Source organism: Microtus pennsylvanicus, chromosome 13 (genome assembly GCF_037038515.1).
Source record: "Microtus pennsylvanicus isolate mMicPen1 chromosome 13, mMicPen1.hap1, whole genome shotgun sequence".
In the NCBI taxonomy this organism is placed as follows: domain Eukaryota; kingdom Metazoa; phylum Chordata; class Mammalia; order Rodentia; family Cricetidae; genus Microtus; species Microtus pennsylvanicus.
In genome coordinates this window covers 5,413,309-5,430,144 of record NC_134591.1, presented here as the reverse complement: position 1 = coordinate 5,430,144, position 16,836 = coordinate 5,413,309, and the positions used below count along the sequence as shown (strand labels likewise).

Genomic DNA, 16,836 nt, shown 5'->3' with positions numbered 1-16,836 from the left:
GAATTACCTGGCTTAGCTGGATTTATTTATGACACCTGACCAGACAATGTGGTGTCTTGGAGAAATGGAAAAAATAAAAGATGAAGGCATGTGAGTAGGGTCAACCAAAACTAAATAAATAAGAACAAAAGAGAATTGTAAGGAAACCTGATGTATACTGTGCCCACTGTGGGGAAAGATTAGAAGGGGTGGCTAAAGCTGGTCAAAGAAGGCATGGGCTATTCAGTGAAAAACTGTGCCAGGTATAGGCTAAGTTCTTACAAGTTGTTGGTCAGGGAGACCTGTGAAGTTCTAGTACCAACAACACAGTCATTGTGCAAGTCTTTTCTTTTTCTTTTTCTTTCTTTTTTTTGGGGGGGGGGGATTTTTGAGACAGGGTTTCTCCATAGATTTTTGGTTCCTGTCCTGGAACTAGCTCTTCTAGACCAGGATAGCCTCGAACTCACAGAGATCTGCCTGCCTCTGCCTCCCAAGTGCTGGGACTAAAGGCATGCGCCACCACCGCCTGGCTTGTGCATGTTTTTTCTAACACAGGAAGGTGGTGTTGGCTTCCATCAATGCTTTAGAGAACCTGCCTTGAAAGGGTGTGTTCAACAAAACTCATTCCAGGTAAGCATTTCAGTAGAGAATATGTAAGGCACATTGTCTCATCCAAGCTTCAGGAATGTCTTTATTTCATGAACACAGAATCCAAAATTGAACGAGTCACCAAGGAGGGGGTCATAAAAGAAACTACTGAAAATCTGTCTGGGTTAATGGTGGTCCAGTCTGGTTTTCGAAAGTCAGTAGAGACAAGACAGGAAGAGTATGGGCATTGAAATCAATCAGAACTGGACAGAAACTGTGGCTCTGCCCTTGACTCTAGGTACATTTCAAATAATTCAATTTCCCTAAGCCTCAATTTCCTATTCTTTTAATAAGGAAGAAGTGTTCTCCTTTACTGCAATGATTGTAGCCAGTACCAAGTACTCGGTGCATTCCATGGTGAATATACATGGTAAGCAAATATTTTTTTTTTATTTTTTTATTTTTTGGTTTTTTTCGAGACAAGGTTTCTCTGTGGTTTTGGAGCCTGTCCTGGAACTAGCTCTTGTAGACCAGGCTGGTCTTGAACTCACAGAGATCCACCTGCCTCTGCCTCCCGAGTACTGGGATTACAGGCGTGCGCCACCACCGCCCGGCTGATAAGCAAATAGAAGATATTAAATTAGGGGCAACAAGGGGCTCCCCAGAGTTGGCAGTGATGAACCCACAAAAGACTTAGTGATGATAGAGTGGAAAGCACAATGATAGATTTCTGAGCATAAGGGAACTCCTGGCAGCTGTTTAAAACAGCACTTAGCAATAGCATGAGCCTTTTCTCGGGACGTGATTCCATCTTATTCCATTTGATTCCATTGCTCTACACCATCCTCTCCCCTTTCCTTAAACCATCGGCTGCTAATATACAGTGTGATTTAGAAGTAGAAGTGTGTGTGTGTGTGTGTGTCTGTGTAGTTTATTAGTTATGTTGTTGAAGGTTCTCTTAAAAAAAAAAAGAAAAAACTTCCCTAAATGAGTTTGGATCTATATCACACAGCAGGGGCCAAGGAATGGATTAATTATGGCCACACCAGGAGTCTTCCTCAGGACATGGTAATTATTATTATAAGGTACACCAGGCAAGCAGCCCAGGTGGTTTTGCTTGATTCAGTATGAAGAGCCTGATGGAACCTCTCATGGATCATAAAGGGGCAGAATAGGACAGTCAGATTCTAGTGAAGCTGTAGATGGGGTACTTGGACATACCTTGCTTGATTTTAATGATTCATTATTGTCCATCAATATACAAGGAAATATACCATAAAAATATTTTGTGAAAGAATATGTACCTCATGGGTGTATTTAGTCTTCATTTTGAACTTTATCAGTATGCTACACATTTCATGAATTTTATTTTGTTATTTCATGGGATTATAATATTATAGAAAAATGGTGATAGAAGAGAGAGGTGATGGATAAACACACACAAATAAATATAAAATAAATAAATAAATATAAATATACACAAAAAGAGGCAGAGAAACTCAGAGAGAGGCATAGGCAGATTGATGGAGGAAGGTCATTGGTTAAATAATAAAGAAACTGCTTGGTCTCATAGGTTAAAACATAGGTGGGAGGAGTAAACAGAACAGAATGATGGGAGGAAGAGAAAGTGAGCTCGGAGAGACACCTTGCTCCCCTCTCCAGATGCGATAGCTCTGCTCTCTGAGACGCACGAGATTCAGCTCCAACCCAGGATGGACGTAGGCTAGAATCTTCCCGGTAAGTGCACCTAGTGGTGCTACACGGATGATAAGAAATGGGCTAAATTAATATGTGAGAATTAGCCTAGAAGAGGCTAGATAGAAATGGGCCAAGCAGTGTTTAAAAGAATACAGTGTCCGTGTAATTATTTCGGGGAATAAGCTAGCCAGGTGGCTGGGGTGCTGGGGATGCAGCCCCGCTGCTCCTATTACTACAGCAGATAAAAAGGAAAAAGATTGAAGGATCATATATAAACATGTGGGGACTCACTGAGTAGCTAAACCCACTAACCTTGTCCTATTTTTTTCAGGTTATTTTCCTTTGCACTACTTTAATTATTTCTAGTTACCCTTAAGCATCCACCTCTTGTTGGTAAGTGGGTAAAATTACTAGTTCATCAATTACCCATTTTTTCCAAAACTTCGCTATGGATTAAATTGAATATAAAAAACACCAGTGTTTGAAAAATTGAAATTCTCATGGAGATGTTTGATGACATTTCGAGGTGTCATATATCTTAAATTTAGATCATTACTATTCCATGAAAATGTGGCTTTTATTTTCTTAAAGTCAAAATTTTGGCTATGTAAATTAATAAAGAGATTCCTTGAAACATAAAAAAAGAATATGTACCTCAGTAACAAGAATTGTAGTATTTCACAATTAGATTATTGAAGGAAAGGGATGGACTAAAGATTGTGGTATGCATGGCTTGTGGGGGTGAAAATGCAAAGAGAGTAAGGTCTGTAGAAAGAAAGAGGGGGAAGGATTGAAGGATGAGACACTGAGAGAATTGAGGGAGGGAGAAAGGGAGGGGGAAGAGGGAGGGAGCAAGGGAAGGAGGGATGGAAGGGAGGTCAAGATACATCAGAAAGGAGGTATGGGATTAGCATGGTGTGTCTGTATTCTTCATTGAAGGTAGTTTTAAGTGCAGTATCTTATTTAATCTTTAACCCAACTGCCAAGTATTGCTACATTTTATAATTTATTAGTGGTTAAAAAAAAACTAAGGTAGTCCTGTGTATTTAACATGAACTTCTCTGACTCTAACCTTGTTTCTCTTGCTGAAAGTACTATATTCATAGAGAAAAGTAGGCAATACACAATGTAATGATACACAAAGAAAAAGACGGTGGCAGAGAAGTGCATGCCAGAGCGGAAACTGAGAAAATAAGGGCTAAAATGAGAGTCATGAAGCAGAACTTTGACTAGAAAGTGAGGGAGAGCAATAGACCACATTCCAATGAAGTCAACACTGACATTAGCAATGTGAGAATTAATTGAGTTCAGTAGAGTGCACATATTATGTCAAATAGCACACTATTCCAGATGGAGAGGACCAGCTGTGACAGTTCTCTGCTTTCCCTGGGAAGTTAGCTATGCCCTGACCATCTCCATACAATTCGTCTGCAATAGAGTGGAGACATGACATAAATTCCTGTAGCTCCTACATCTCCTCATGTGATGGCTAGACAATGGCAGAGGTCCTATGCTACTTAGTTCCCATTGGGTACCATTCTTCTCAGATCACTTTATCATGTTTAGTGACATCAGTGGTATGGGCTAGACATGTAGGGATGGACCTTTATAGCCAAACTTAACTATTCTGCTAAAACTCAGTAGTCCTTTAGCTTTAGTTGCATAAATGCAATTTGACTCTGCAGTCCCTAAGACAGCTAAGCATTTGTGTGGAAATACACCAATGAGTCTGTTGTTCTCTCTTTCTCTTCCTCTTCCTCTTTCTCTACTCTCTCACTTTGCCTCCCCTTCTCTCCCCCCAGAGTGAGCAAACCTTTTACAAAATGCATAATTAGCCTGAACTTAGTTTATTTTACATGTTTCACTTTACTTTCTCAGGTTTTGTTCATGTAGACAACAACAGCATTATTAATCATCATGTGTTCTGACTAACTTAAGTATATAGTTTATCCTCACATCAGTCTCACAAATGGGAGAGGACAGAGCTCACGTTTCCCATTTTTAGAAGAGAATTATGAATCTCCGAGGGGTAAAACAGCTTGAGGGAGGCCAACAAGCCGTTTTCAGGAAAACAGCTCAGGGTCCCATGTCTTTGATGACCACATTGCCTCATTTTCAGTCATTAAGATTCTGCAAAAGTACATGGATGAAAAGGTTGGGTCATTTAGTTAATTTGTGTGAGATTCAAGGTAAATTAAGTGATGTGGGATACTCCTCTGTGTGCTGTGAATATGTTTTATTACCATTGGTTAATAAAGAAGCTTCTTTGGCCTATGCATGGCAGACTATAACTAGATGGGAAAGCCAAACTGAATACCTGGAGAAAGAAGGTGGAGTTGAGGGAGATACAAGCAGTTGCCAGAGAAGAAAGATGTGAGGTAACTATTCATAAGCCTTGTGGTAAAATATAGACTAATAGAAATGGGTTCATTAAGGTTGTAAGAGCTATATAATAATAAGCCTGAACTAATAGGCCAAGCAGTACATAATTAATATTAAGCCTCTAACTGGTTATTTTAAAGTGGCTATGGGACCAGGTTGGAAAAGAAACTTCCAATTACAAATGGTGCCAATACAGGGCACATAGCTCCTCATAAAGCCTGAGAAAGCTTTTTATAAAAAGGATTCTAGACACACAGAAAGAGAGTCAGAAACATCTTCTTTGTAGTCACATTTTTTTTTCAGACAGACTCTATTTGCTGGCTTTGAACAGACACACTATTCCTTTAAGAAACAGCTTTCTGGTTCATGCTGGCCACTGGGACAGCTTTTGAAGAGGTCCTGCTACAGAGCACTTGAATGGGTATGTGGGCTGCATGTTACAAGCTGCTTGAGGAGGAGGAGGACTCACTGTGTCTCTAGAGCTGGAGTGGTAAGCATGGCTCCCAGAGCTTTCAGGGAATGTACCTCCACTATGTTGGAAAGACAAAAAGGAAGGCACCAACAGCTTTGGTTGTAGCCATGTCCACTTAGCATTTTAAAAAGTCTCCTGACCAGTGGTTGTTAACTCCGGTCACTTTTTTGGTAGTATTGGGATGGTTGGGATAAAGGAAGGATGGTTATGGGAGCAGGAAAACATATATCTTAATTAAGGGATCCAGCTTAGGGTAGGCAAGAGACCTGAACCTAGAGGGGCTCCCAGGTTCCCAGGGGGATGTCCCCAGTTAGTGCCTTGGGCAGCTGAGAATAAGGAACCTGAAATGGCCCTATCCTATAACCACACTGATGAATATCTTTCATAACACCATAGAACCTTCATCGGGCAATGGATGGAGATAGAGACAGAGACCCACATTGGAGCACCGGAATAAGCTCCCAAGGTCCCAATGAGGAGCAGAAGGAGGGAGAACATGAGCAAGGAAGTCGGGACCATGAGGGGTGCACCCACCCACTGAGACAGAGGGACTGATCTATTGGGAGCTCACCAAGGCCAGCTGGACTGGAACTTAAAAAGCATGGGATAAAACTGGACTCTCTGATTGGACTGATGAGAAGCCAAAGACAATGGCACTGGGGTTTGATCCTACTTCATGTTTTGGCTTTGTGGGAGCCTAGACAGTTTGGATGCTCACCTTCCTAGACCTAGATGGAGGGGGGGGAGGACCTTGGACTTTCCACAGGGCAGGGAACCCTGACTGCTCTTTGGACTGGAGAGGGATGGGGAAAGGAGTGGGGGAGGGGGAGTGGTGTGGAAGGAAGGGGAGGGAAATAGGAGGCTGGGAGGAGGTGGAATTTTTTTTATTTTTTAATAAAAAAAATAAAATAAAATAAATAAAAACTCAGCGGCGGAGAGGCACGGCGCGCAGTCGCAGCAGAGAGGCTGAGCACGCAGGCACGGTGGCAGAGAGGTGCTGAAATCAGGAATAGGCCTTGGGGGACCAGCACGGCGAAAACGCAAGCAGCGGGGACCGGCCTGGACCTACGCGGCTACAGACACAAGTGGCGCGGACTGGCGCAGCGGCAGACGCAAGCGGCGGCGGGGACCATCGAGGCAGCAGATGCAAGCGGCGGGGACGGGCACGCAATAACAAGAGCAGATTGCCCCACTACAAGTAAATCAAAGAGAAACCCCGAGGGGGGAACGGCATGGCACAGAAGCACGAGGCGGGGATGGCTCGCAATAATGAGAGCAGATAGCCCCACTACAATTAAATAAAAGAGGTAGGCCTTTTGTTGGCAAGGTCACTGGCAAAAGGGGAGCCTGGTCCTGATCCTGAAGACACTTTGGAGGGGTGAGAGGGTTCTTGGCCGGTGGCAGGAACCAGGAAACAGCAAGGGCAGTTGGTAAGTGGAACCCTTGGCCAGCAGGGAAACCTGATCCGGTTTTTTTTCTTTTTTATTTATTTATTTATTTATTTATTTATTTTGTCTTTTTTTTAAATTTATTTATTTATTAAGGATTTCTGCCTCCTCCCCGCAACCGCCTCCCATTTCCCTCCCCCTCCCCCAATCAAGTCACCCTCCCTCATCTGCTCTAAGAGCAATAAGGGTCCCCTGACCTGTGGGAAGCCCAAGGACCGCCCACCTCTATCCAGGTCTCCTAAGGTGAGCATCCTGATCCGGTTTTAAAAGACCCATTAGATAGGATCAATAGGAAGAGATGGGCAGGCGCCACGGCAAGAATTCACCCAATAATCTGAAAAACAACATGAAAACACCAGAAACCAATGACCTTACAACAGAAGTATTTGAACACCCTAACACAGAAGAAGTGGAAAAAATTGACTTTATGAATGCAATAGAGTCCCTTAAACAACATGTAAAAAACGCCCTCATAGAAATGGATGAGAAGTATAACAAAAAGTTAGAAGAAATGAGTAAATACATACATGATACCCTGGGAAACCAAGAAAAAACGATCAAACAGGTAATGGAAACAGTTCAAGAATTAAAAACTGAAATGAAGGCAAGGAAGAAAACACAAACTGAGGACCAGCTGGTTATGGAAAATCTAGGTCAACGAGCAGAGTCTATAGAAACAAGCATAATCAATACAATACAAGAGATAGAAGAAAGAATCTCAGATTCTAAGGACACCATAGAGAAAATAAACGCACAGATCAACGAAAACAGCAAAGCCAACAAATTCTCAACACAAAAGATTCAGGAAATATGGGACACAATAAAAAGACCAAACCTAAGAATAATAGGAATAGAAGAAGTAGAAGAGTCACAGCTCAAAGGCCCAGAAAATATTTTTAACAAAATTATTAAAGAAAACTTTCCCAACATAAAGAAAGATATTCATTTAAATATTCAAGAAGCATACAGAACACCAAATAGACTGGATCAAAGAAAAATATCTCCTCGCCATATAATAATCAAAACATAAAATATACAGGTTAAAGAAAGAATATTAAGAGCTGCAAAGGAAAAAGGGCAAGTAACTTATGAAGGTAAACCGATCAGACTTACACCTGACTTCTCTATGGAAACCATGAAAGACAGAAGGTCCTGGATAGATGTACTGCAGAAGCTAAGAGACCATGGATGCAAACCCAAACTACTATACCCAGCCAAGCTATCGTTCACTATCAATGGAGAAAACAAGACATTCCAGGAAAAGAACAAGTTTAAACAATACGTAGCCACAAATCCAGCCCTACAGAAAGTAATAGAAGGAAAATCGCAACCCAAGGAATCCAACATTGCCAACACTGCCTACAATAACTCAGGCATCTAGCGACCCTTCACCAGCATATCTCAAAGAAGGGAGACACACAAAATCTACTACCAAAAACAATAAGAATAACTGGAGTAAACAACCACTGGACATTAATATCACTTAATATTAATGGGCTCAATTCACCTATAAAAAGGCACAGGCTAAGAGATTGGATATGAAAACAGGATCCAACAGTCTGCTGTTTGCAAGAAACACATCTCAACCACAGAGACAGACATCTACTCAGAATAAAGGGTTGGGAAAAGGTGTTTCAAGCAAATGGTCCTAAGAAAAAAGCAGGTGTGGCCATACTAATTTCTAACAAACTGGACTTCAAACTTAAATCAATCAGAAGAGATCGAGATGGACACTTTATACTCATAGCAGGAACAATTTGTCAGGATGACATCTCAATCCTGAATATCTACGCCCCTAATATAAAAGCACCCACTTCTGTAAAAGAAATATTATTAGAACTCAAGGCAGACATCAAACAACACACACTAGTAGTAGGAGACTTCAACACACCTCTCTTTCCAAGGGACAGGTCAATCAGACAGAAACCTAATAGAGAATTGAGAGAATTATTGGAGGTAATGAAGCAAATGGACTTAACAGACATCTATAGAACATTCCACCTAAATAGGAAAGAATATACCTTCTTCTCTGCAGCTCATGGAATTTTCTCGAAAATTGACCACATACTCAGAAACAAAGGAAGCCTCCACAGATACAAAAAACATCAGTGTCCACGTGTGTCTTATCTGATCAACATGGATTAAAGTTTGAGGGCAACAACAATACTACCCACAGAAAGCCAACAAACTCATGGAAACTGAACAGTCAACTACTGAACCACACCTGGGTCAAGGGAGAAATTAAGAAAGAAATTGAAGTCTTCCTTGAATTTAATGAAAATAAAGAGACAACATACTCAAACCTATGGGACACGATGAAAGCATTGCTAAGAGGAAATTTCATAGCACTAAGTGCCCACATAAAGAAAACAGAGAATGCATACATTGGGGACTTAACAACACACTTGAAAGCTCTAGAAAAAAAAAAGAAGCAGACGCGCCCAGGAGAAGTAGAAGACTGGAAATAATAAAACTGAGGGCGGAAATCAACAAAATAGAAACACAGAAAACAGTCCAAAGAATCAATGAAACAAAAAGTTGGTTCTTGTAGAAAATCAACAAGATCGACAAACCCCTATCCAAACTAATTAAACGACAGAGAGAGAACACGCAAATTAATAAGATCATAAATGAAAAGGGGGACATAACCACAGACACAAAGGAAATTCAGAGAATCATTAGATCTTACTACAAGAGCCTGTATGCTACAAAACTGGAAAATACAAAAGAAATGGACATTTTTTTAAATAAGTACCATATACCAAAGCTAAACCAAGACCAGGTGAATGATGTAAATAGACCTGTTAGTCGCGAAGAATTAGAAGCTGTTATCAAAAATCTCCCTTCGAAAAAAAGCCCAGGACCAGATGATTTCAATGCAGAATTCTACCAGAACTTCCAAGAAGACCTAATACCTATACTCCTGAATGTATTTCACAATATAGAAACAGAAGAGTCATTGCCAAATTCCTTTTATGAAGCTACAGTTACCCTGATACCAAAACCATACAAAGACCCAACCAAGAAAGAGAATTACAGGCCAATCTCATTCATGAATATCAACGCAAAAATTCTCAATAAAATACTGGCAAACCAAATCAGTGAACATATTAGAAAAATTATCAATTATGATCAAGTAGGCTTCATCCCAGAGATGCAGGGCTGGTTCAACATACGCAAATATATCAATGTAATCCACCATATAAATAAACTGAAAGAAAAAAAACATATGATCATTTCATTAGATGCTGAAAAAGCATTCGACAAAATTCAACACCCCTTTATGATAAAAGTCTTGGAGAGATTAGGGATACAGGGGTCATGCCTAAATATAATAAAAGCTATTTACAGCAAACCGACAGCTAACATTAAATTAAACGGAGAAAAATTCAAAGCCATCCCACTAAATCAGGAACACGACAAGGATGTCCACTCTCTCCATACATCTTAAATATAGTGCTTGAAGTTTTAGCAATAGCAATAAGACAACATAAGGGGATCAAGGGGGTTCATATTGGAAAGGAAGAAGTTAAGCTTTTGTTATTTGCAGACGATATGAGAGTATACATAAGCAACCCCAAAAAACTCTACCAAAGAACTCCTACAGCTGATAAACTCCTTTAGTAATGTGGCAGGATACAAGATCAACTCCAAAAAATCAGTTGCCTTCCTATACACTAAGGATAAGGAAACAGAGAGGGAAATCGGAGAAGCATCACCTTTCACGATAGCCACAAATAGCATAAAATATCTTGGGGTAACTCTGACCAAGGAAGTGAAAGATCTATTTGACAAGAACTTTAAGTCTTTGTAGAAAGAAATTGAAGAGGATACCAGAAAATGGAAGGATCTCCCTTGCTCTTGGATTGGGAGGATCAACATAGTAAAAATGGCAATTCTACCAAAAGCAATCTATAGATTCAATGCAATCCCCATCAAAATCCCATCAAAATTCTTCACAGATCTGAAGAAGACAATAATCAACTTTATATGGAAAAACAAAAAACCCAGGATAGCCAAAACAATTTATTTATACAATAAAGGATTGTCTGGAGGCATTACCATCCCTGACTTCAAACTCTATTACAGAGCTACAGTATTGAAAACAGTGTGGTATTGGCATAAAAACAGAGAAGTCAACCCATGGAATTGAATAGAAGACCCTGACTTTAACCCACAAACCTATGAACACCTGATTTTCTATAAAGGAGCTAAAAGTATACAATGGAAAAAAAGAGAGCATCTTCAACAAATGGTGATGGCATAACTGGATGTCACTGTGTAGAAGAATGAAAATAGATCCATATCTATCACCATGCACAAAACTCAAGTCCAAATAGATTAAAGTCTTCAATATCAGTCCGAACACACTGAACCTGATAGAAGAGAAAGTGGAAACTACCTTACAACAGATGTGCACAGGAGATCGCTTCCTATGTATAACCCTAGCAGCACAGACATTAAGGGCAACATTGAATAAATGGGACCTACTGAAACTGAGAAGCTTCTGTAAAGCAAAGGATACTGTCACTAAGACAAAAAGGCAACCCACTGACTGGGAGAAGATCTTCACCAACCCCGCAACTGACAAAGGTCTGATCTCCAAAATATATAAAAAAAACTCAAGAAACTAGACCACAAAAGGCTAATCAACCCAATTATAAAATAGGGCACTGAGCTGAACAGAGAATTCTCAACAGAAGAACTTTAAATGGCCAAAAGACATTTAAGGTCATGGTCAACTTCCTTAGAGATCAGGGAAATACATATCAAGACAACTTTAAGATACCATCTTACACCTGTCAGAATGGCTAAAATAAAAAACAGCAATGGCAATGGGTTTTTGATCCTATTGCACGTACTGGCTTTGTGGGAGCCTAGGCAGTTTGGATGCTCACCTTACTAGACCTGGATGGAGGTGGGCGGTCCTTGGACTCCCCACAGGTCAGGGCACCCTGATTGCTCTTCAAGCTGATGAGGGAGAGGGACTTGATGGGGGAGGGTGAGGGAAATGGGAGGCAGTGGCGGGGAGGAGGCGGAAATCCTTAATAAATAAATAAATTTAAAAAAAATAAAAACTCTCCTGATCAAAAAATGATTACAAATATGCAAAACACAGATTCACAAACAAAACAAAACATGGCACAGTATGTTTTTAAAAATTATGTAGCCTTAAAAATGGGTTTAAGCAGGTATATGAAAAAATAAATATTTTAAGCAAATAAAACAAAGTCTTTAAAGAAACTCAAAAAACTTTGAATAAAAGTAACTTAAAAGCCATGTAAAAAAATGGAAAATAAACAGAATGTGGGTTATGTATACTATTGTGCTTTGTTTGAATTTTTTATTACTTATTTATTTATTAAAGATTTCTGTCTTCTCCCTGCCACCGCCTCCCATTTCCCTCCCCCTCCTCCAATCAACTCCCCTCCCTCATCAGCCCGAAGAGCAGTCAAGGTTCCCTGGCCTGTGGGAAGTCCAAGGATCTCCCACCTCCTTCCAGGTTTAGTAAGGTGTGCATCCAAACAGCCTAGGCTCCTACAAAGCCAGTACGTGCAGTAGGATCAAAACCCAGTGCCATTATTCATAACTTCTCATCGGGAACTCACCAAGGCCAGCTGGACTGGGTCTGAAAAATCTTGGGATAAAACCGGACTCCCTGAACATAGCGGACAATGTGGATGGTTTGAATTTTTTGACTGTTAATGAACTAACAACGGAGAGACATTTGGTTGTGGGGACTGATAAGCTAAACAAACATAAAGGTATCTTAACTTCAAATTTTGAGTCAAAGATATGCTGCTTTGGAAAAGAGAATTTGCTTTTGTTTCCACAGAATATGAAAAGCTATGAATTCCTTCCAGGGTAATATGGTTTGATCAAGTAAGACCCTCTGAGAGGTCTTTATGGGAGCAATGGTCCAGGTATTCCAATACCTAGAGCAGCTTCAATGCAACTGGCTGAGACTATACAATTCACATACTACCACTGCCAAGATTCAACCATAATTCTAAATTTTCTCAAGATCCCAGAAGATTACCAACACATCCAATTAGCAGGAAGTAATATAGAACACTACTTCCAAATACCAAAATACTGTTTATAAATGCTTGTTTTTTTTAAAGGGGCTTGGTTATAAATGGTGAATGGTCATAGTCAATTTCTTTCTAAAACAAAAGGGGGGGTTATGATACAAAAATCAATAACTCTACATTGGTATGGATTTTGGTTTACTGATACAAATTTAAGGTCAATTATATAATATGTATATTTATACCCTTGTTTAAGGTACTATGTTTATGTAGATCATTTTAAAAACAAAATATATAGTTAAAAATATAAATTAATAGTAAACTATAATAATCAAACTTAGACAGAAAATGGGAGATGATGTGGGATGTCCCTCTGTATGCTGTGAATATGTTTCATTACCACTGGTTAATAAAGAAGTTGCTTTGTTCTATGGCAGGGCAGAATATAGCTAGGTGGGAAAGCCAAACTTAATTCAGGGAAAAAGAAGGCAGAATAGAGGGAGAAAGTTAGGTTTTATATATATACAGAGATAAACTTCAGGTAGGTAGGTAATATTCAAACAATTCAAAGATCTACAAAAGATAGCATTTAAAATGTTTAGAGAATTTAGATTTTTCTCAGCAGTCAGACATGTCTGCTCCTGGCAGCACCAATTACGTCAGAGAGGACGATGGGTATTGAAGAAGCTCCTTATGGACTTTGTTTACATTGTGGCAAGGCTAGCCATTTGGGCAAGAAACTCCTCTTATCTGGATTGTTTGATAATATGCTGAAACTGGACATACAAGACCCAGAGAAAAATGACTGTGGAATTTGCCAAAACAAGGTGAGATATTCCTTCAGGGTTCCCCCTTCATGAAAGAGTCTTCCCACGATTCTGCAGGATATAGAAGAAAGCACCTGATGAATTTTGCCAAATAGGTGGGACGGTCCTTCAGATTTTCTGCTTCATTGAAAATTTTGCTAGATACTCTAGGTCTATAGGCTGAAGAGGGATGCCACAATGTTACAGAAGAACTTTGGGTGACTGTCCAGTTAGCAAAATGTCTCTGTCATATAGTTTTGGAAGCTTTTTACAATGCACTTCTTGTTTACTTGGGTAATATTAAATTCTTCTGGGGTCTTTGATGGAGTTGAAGACTAGATAGCTGTAATTATAGTTTTCCTTAGTTATGAAAAAACAATAAGTTTAATATAAAACTTTAGATTCACAAAAATAGGATAGATAGTTTTTTTTTAATTTTTCCAAATACAAATAGACTAAATATTGTAGCAGTAATTCTTGCTTGATAATCATTTTGGTATATTTAATTTTATTATATTAAAGTTGAAACCTTCCTTTTGTAATTAGACAGAAAATGGGAGATGATGTGAGGTGTCCCTCTGTATGCTGTGAATATGTTTCATTAGCACTGGTTAATAAAGAAGTTGCTTTGTTCTATGGCAGGGAAGGATATAGCTAGGTGGGAAAGCCAAACTGAATACAGGGAGAAAGAAGGCAGAATAGAGGGAGAGAGACACTGAAGCTGCTGGAGAAACAAGATATGAGGTAATAAGCCACAAGCCTCATGGTTAAATATAGAATGATAGAAATGGGTTAATTTAAATTGTAAGAGCTAGTTAATAATAATCCTGAGCTAATAGGCCAAACAGTATGTAATTAATATTAAGCCTCTGATTAGTTATTCTAAAAGTGGCTGCAGGACCAGATGGGGCAAGTTAAAGTTAATTAAGCCCATTCATCTTTTATAATGTGATGCAATATTCTGGTTCTATAATAATGTGAATTAAGGCTGAAATCCTAGCCATGTTGGTTCTAACTGTGGAAAATAAGGCCAAGTAAAGTACCAAAGGATTTCCATTTCATCCCTCTTCCGTAAATTCTGAGTAAAATTATCTACTGCTCATAAGATGTTTCTTCAAGTTAAAAGTGAAGAGACTTGGTGATCTCAGTAAGAGTCCTATAACCTTCTCCTTTCCAAATTAGAATCAAGGGGACAAGACAAAAATCCATGATCAGGAAGAACATTTGTATAACTCTCACAATAATCATAGTTGTTGCAGACAATATTTATGGTGCACTGATTGATTATTCTCCATATTTCTCAATGAATATTACAGGGATGATTAACTTGGAAATGGGATATCTGAATCTGTGTTCTGACACAGGTAATTTTATAAAATCATGAAGCCATGGAGTTCAAATTATTCTCTGATATCTGTCTTCTTGAAACTGCTTATCTCTGTTCATTTCTCCTAGACTCAGCACTTGAAAGTGACTTCTCTTTAAGAGAAACATTTTTAAGAACTGGCTCCCTATATTGTCAAAATCAAGCCAAGATGTCTAAGTACCCGTTGAGTCTAGCACCACTGTTTACACTGATTTAAGGAAACAAACCAATACAGTTAGTGTGTGTGTGTATACATACATATGTGTGTGTGTGTGTGTGTATGTTGTGATCTGCTTTTGCTATGTTCTCTTGATCTGAAAGTCCCATAAGTCCCATGCTTCTTATGGGGAAGAAGGATCTAGGGTAGCAACACAAAATCTGAAGTCAAGTTTTATAGATTCTAAATTGTAGCTTCTGGAGTCTTGCAGTATCTTGACCTCTAGCAAGACAGTTACTTAGCTTATTATAGGCTCAGTATTGTTTTTTATAGGATAGTTAGCATTAGAAACTCCCTAACAAGGTGATTTGAAGGTGATATGAACTAGTAACAGCCATGCAGAGCTTCCATCACTACTCAGAAGTTGATAAAGACCATTCGTATGTCTTTTCATCCTCCATAGCTACCATAGTCCTATTCTTGTAGAAGCACTCCCTGACCTTGAGAGAGAGGTCTGGGCTCCTTTCTTTGGTTCAGTGTCTCTTTGCACACACTTTACTTTCAACTCACACCACTTCTTGTACTGGTGATGTATGTTCCACTTAGTCCTTGAAAGCAAGAAATTGAGTAGATTTACCCCTAGTCCTCATCTTACCCACACCAGGTTCAGGCAACCTGTGAAGAGAACAACAGATACACCATACTGAATAAATAAAGTCTTAACTTGAGACGGATGAGACAAGGTCCATGTGAGGCAGAGAAAGAAAGACATGTAACACAGCAAGAGCTTTAAGAGGGAAGTTATAGCCATAAAGACAAAAAGTCATCAAAACATAGAGGACCACAGCAACCATAATGTTGTCCATGCTAGCAGCAGAAAAAATGGCATCATTTTCAATAATCAAGGGATATCTATGTGCACAGGAGTATAGTCATTGATTTCGTGTTGTCTTCAACACTTCTTATAAATAAATTTGGTTTGGCATGCTCATTTTCTGATGGGGAAATGGAGACCTAGAAGTGTTCCAGTATGCTGTTGGGGAAATGGCTCAGCAGTCAAGATACTATGCACAGACTACCTAAGTTTGGTTACCAGAATCCAATTCAGGGGACTCGCTTTAACTCTAGCTCTAGGAGTTTCAACATCCTTTACTGGCATGAGAAGTTATGTGTATGGATGAACACGCATGCTGGCAAATATACATACACATAAATGAAATAAATCTCTGTACTTGTTTCAGCAGCATATATACTAAAATTGAAATGATGCAGAGAAGATTAATGTGCTCCTGGTGCAATGATGTCACAAATTCATAAAGCATATTTTTGTATCAGTTATTACAAAAGTTGTCAGTCAAAACACAACTGTAGGTTTGTAAAAATCACCCCTGGAGCCCTCACCTTCTGTAGTAAGTGGCAGTCAACTGATTGCTCCTTTTCTTCAAAGCATCACAGTCAGTCACTTTTAAGTTCCTTGAAAAATTGTGTATTTGGATCTGAATGTTTGTTTTAAAAGAAGGAAAAAGAAAAGGGTTAAAAGAGGAAAGCAATAAAAGAAGTGCAGTCATCAATCAAGACAACATTTTTAGCATAAAAGAGACAAAATAAAGACTCAGAGTGCCTTGGCTCCCAGGCCAGTGCTCTTCTGCCTTACCAGGGTGAGTTTGGTTCTCCCACCATCCCAGCTTTCTGAGAAACTGGAGTCAAGAGTCAGGGAGGGAATTTTGGAGGCAGTGACCACAATTCTTTGCACATGTTTGCTGTCTTGTACATGTCAGTTAAACTCAGTTCCACCCTAGTGGTCAGCTTGTTTGCTCTTCACCCTTTGCACACTGTTGGTGAGCTATCTCCCCATTCTGTGGCATCCTCAATCTTCCAGGGAGTTTTCCTTCCCCTCCTTGACACTAA

General features: G+C 39.4%; 1 protein-coding gene and 1 pseudogene across 5 annotated transcripts in view; both read left to right on the top strand.

The window, feature by feature from the left end:
• The window catches only part of Astn2 (astrotactin 2), a 997,088-nt gene that overhangs the window by 444,083 nt on the left and 536,169 nt on the right, over positions 1-16,836 (top strand). The window lies entirely within an intron of this gene.
• Positions 16,161-16,256, top strand: LOC142834572 (U6 spliceosomal RNA; annotated as a pseudogene).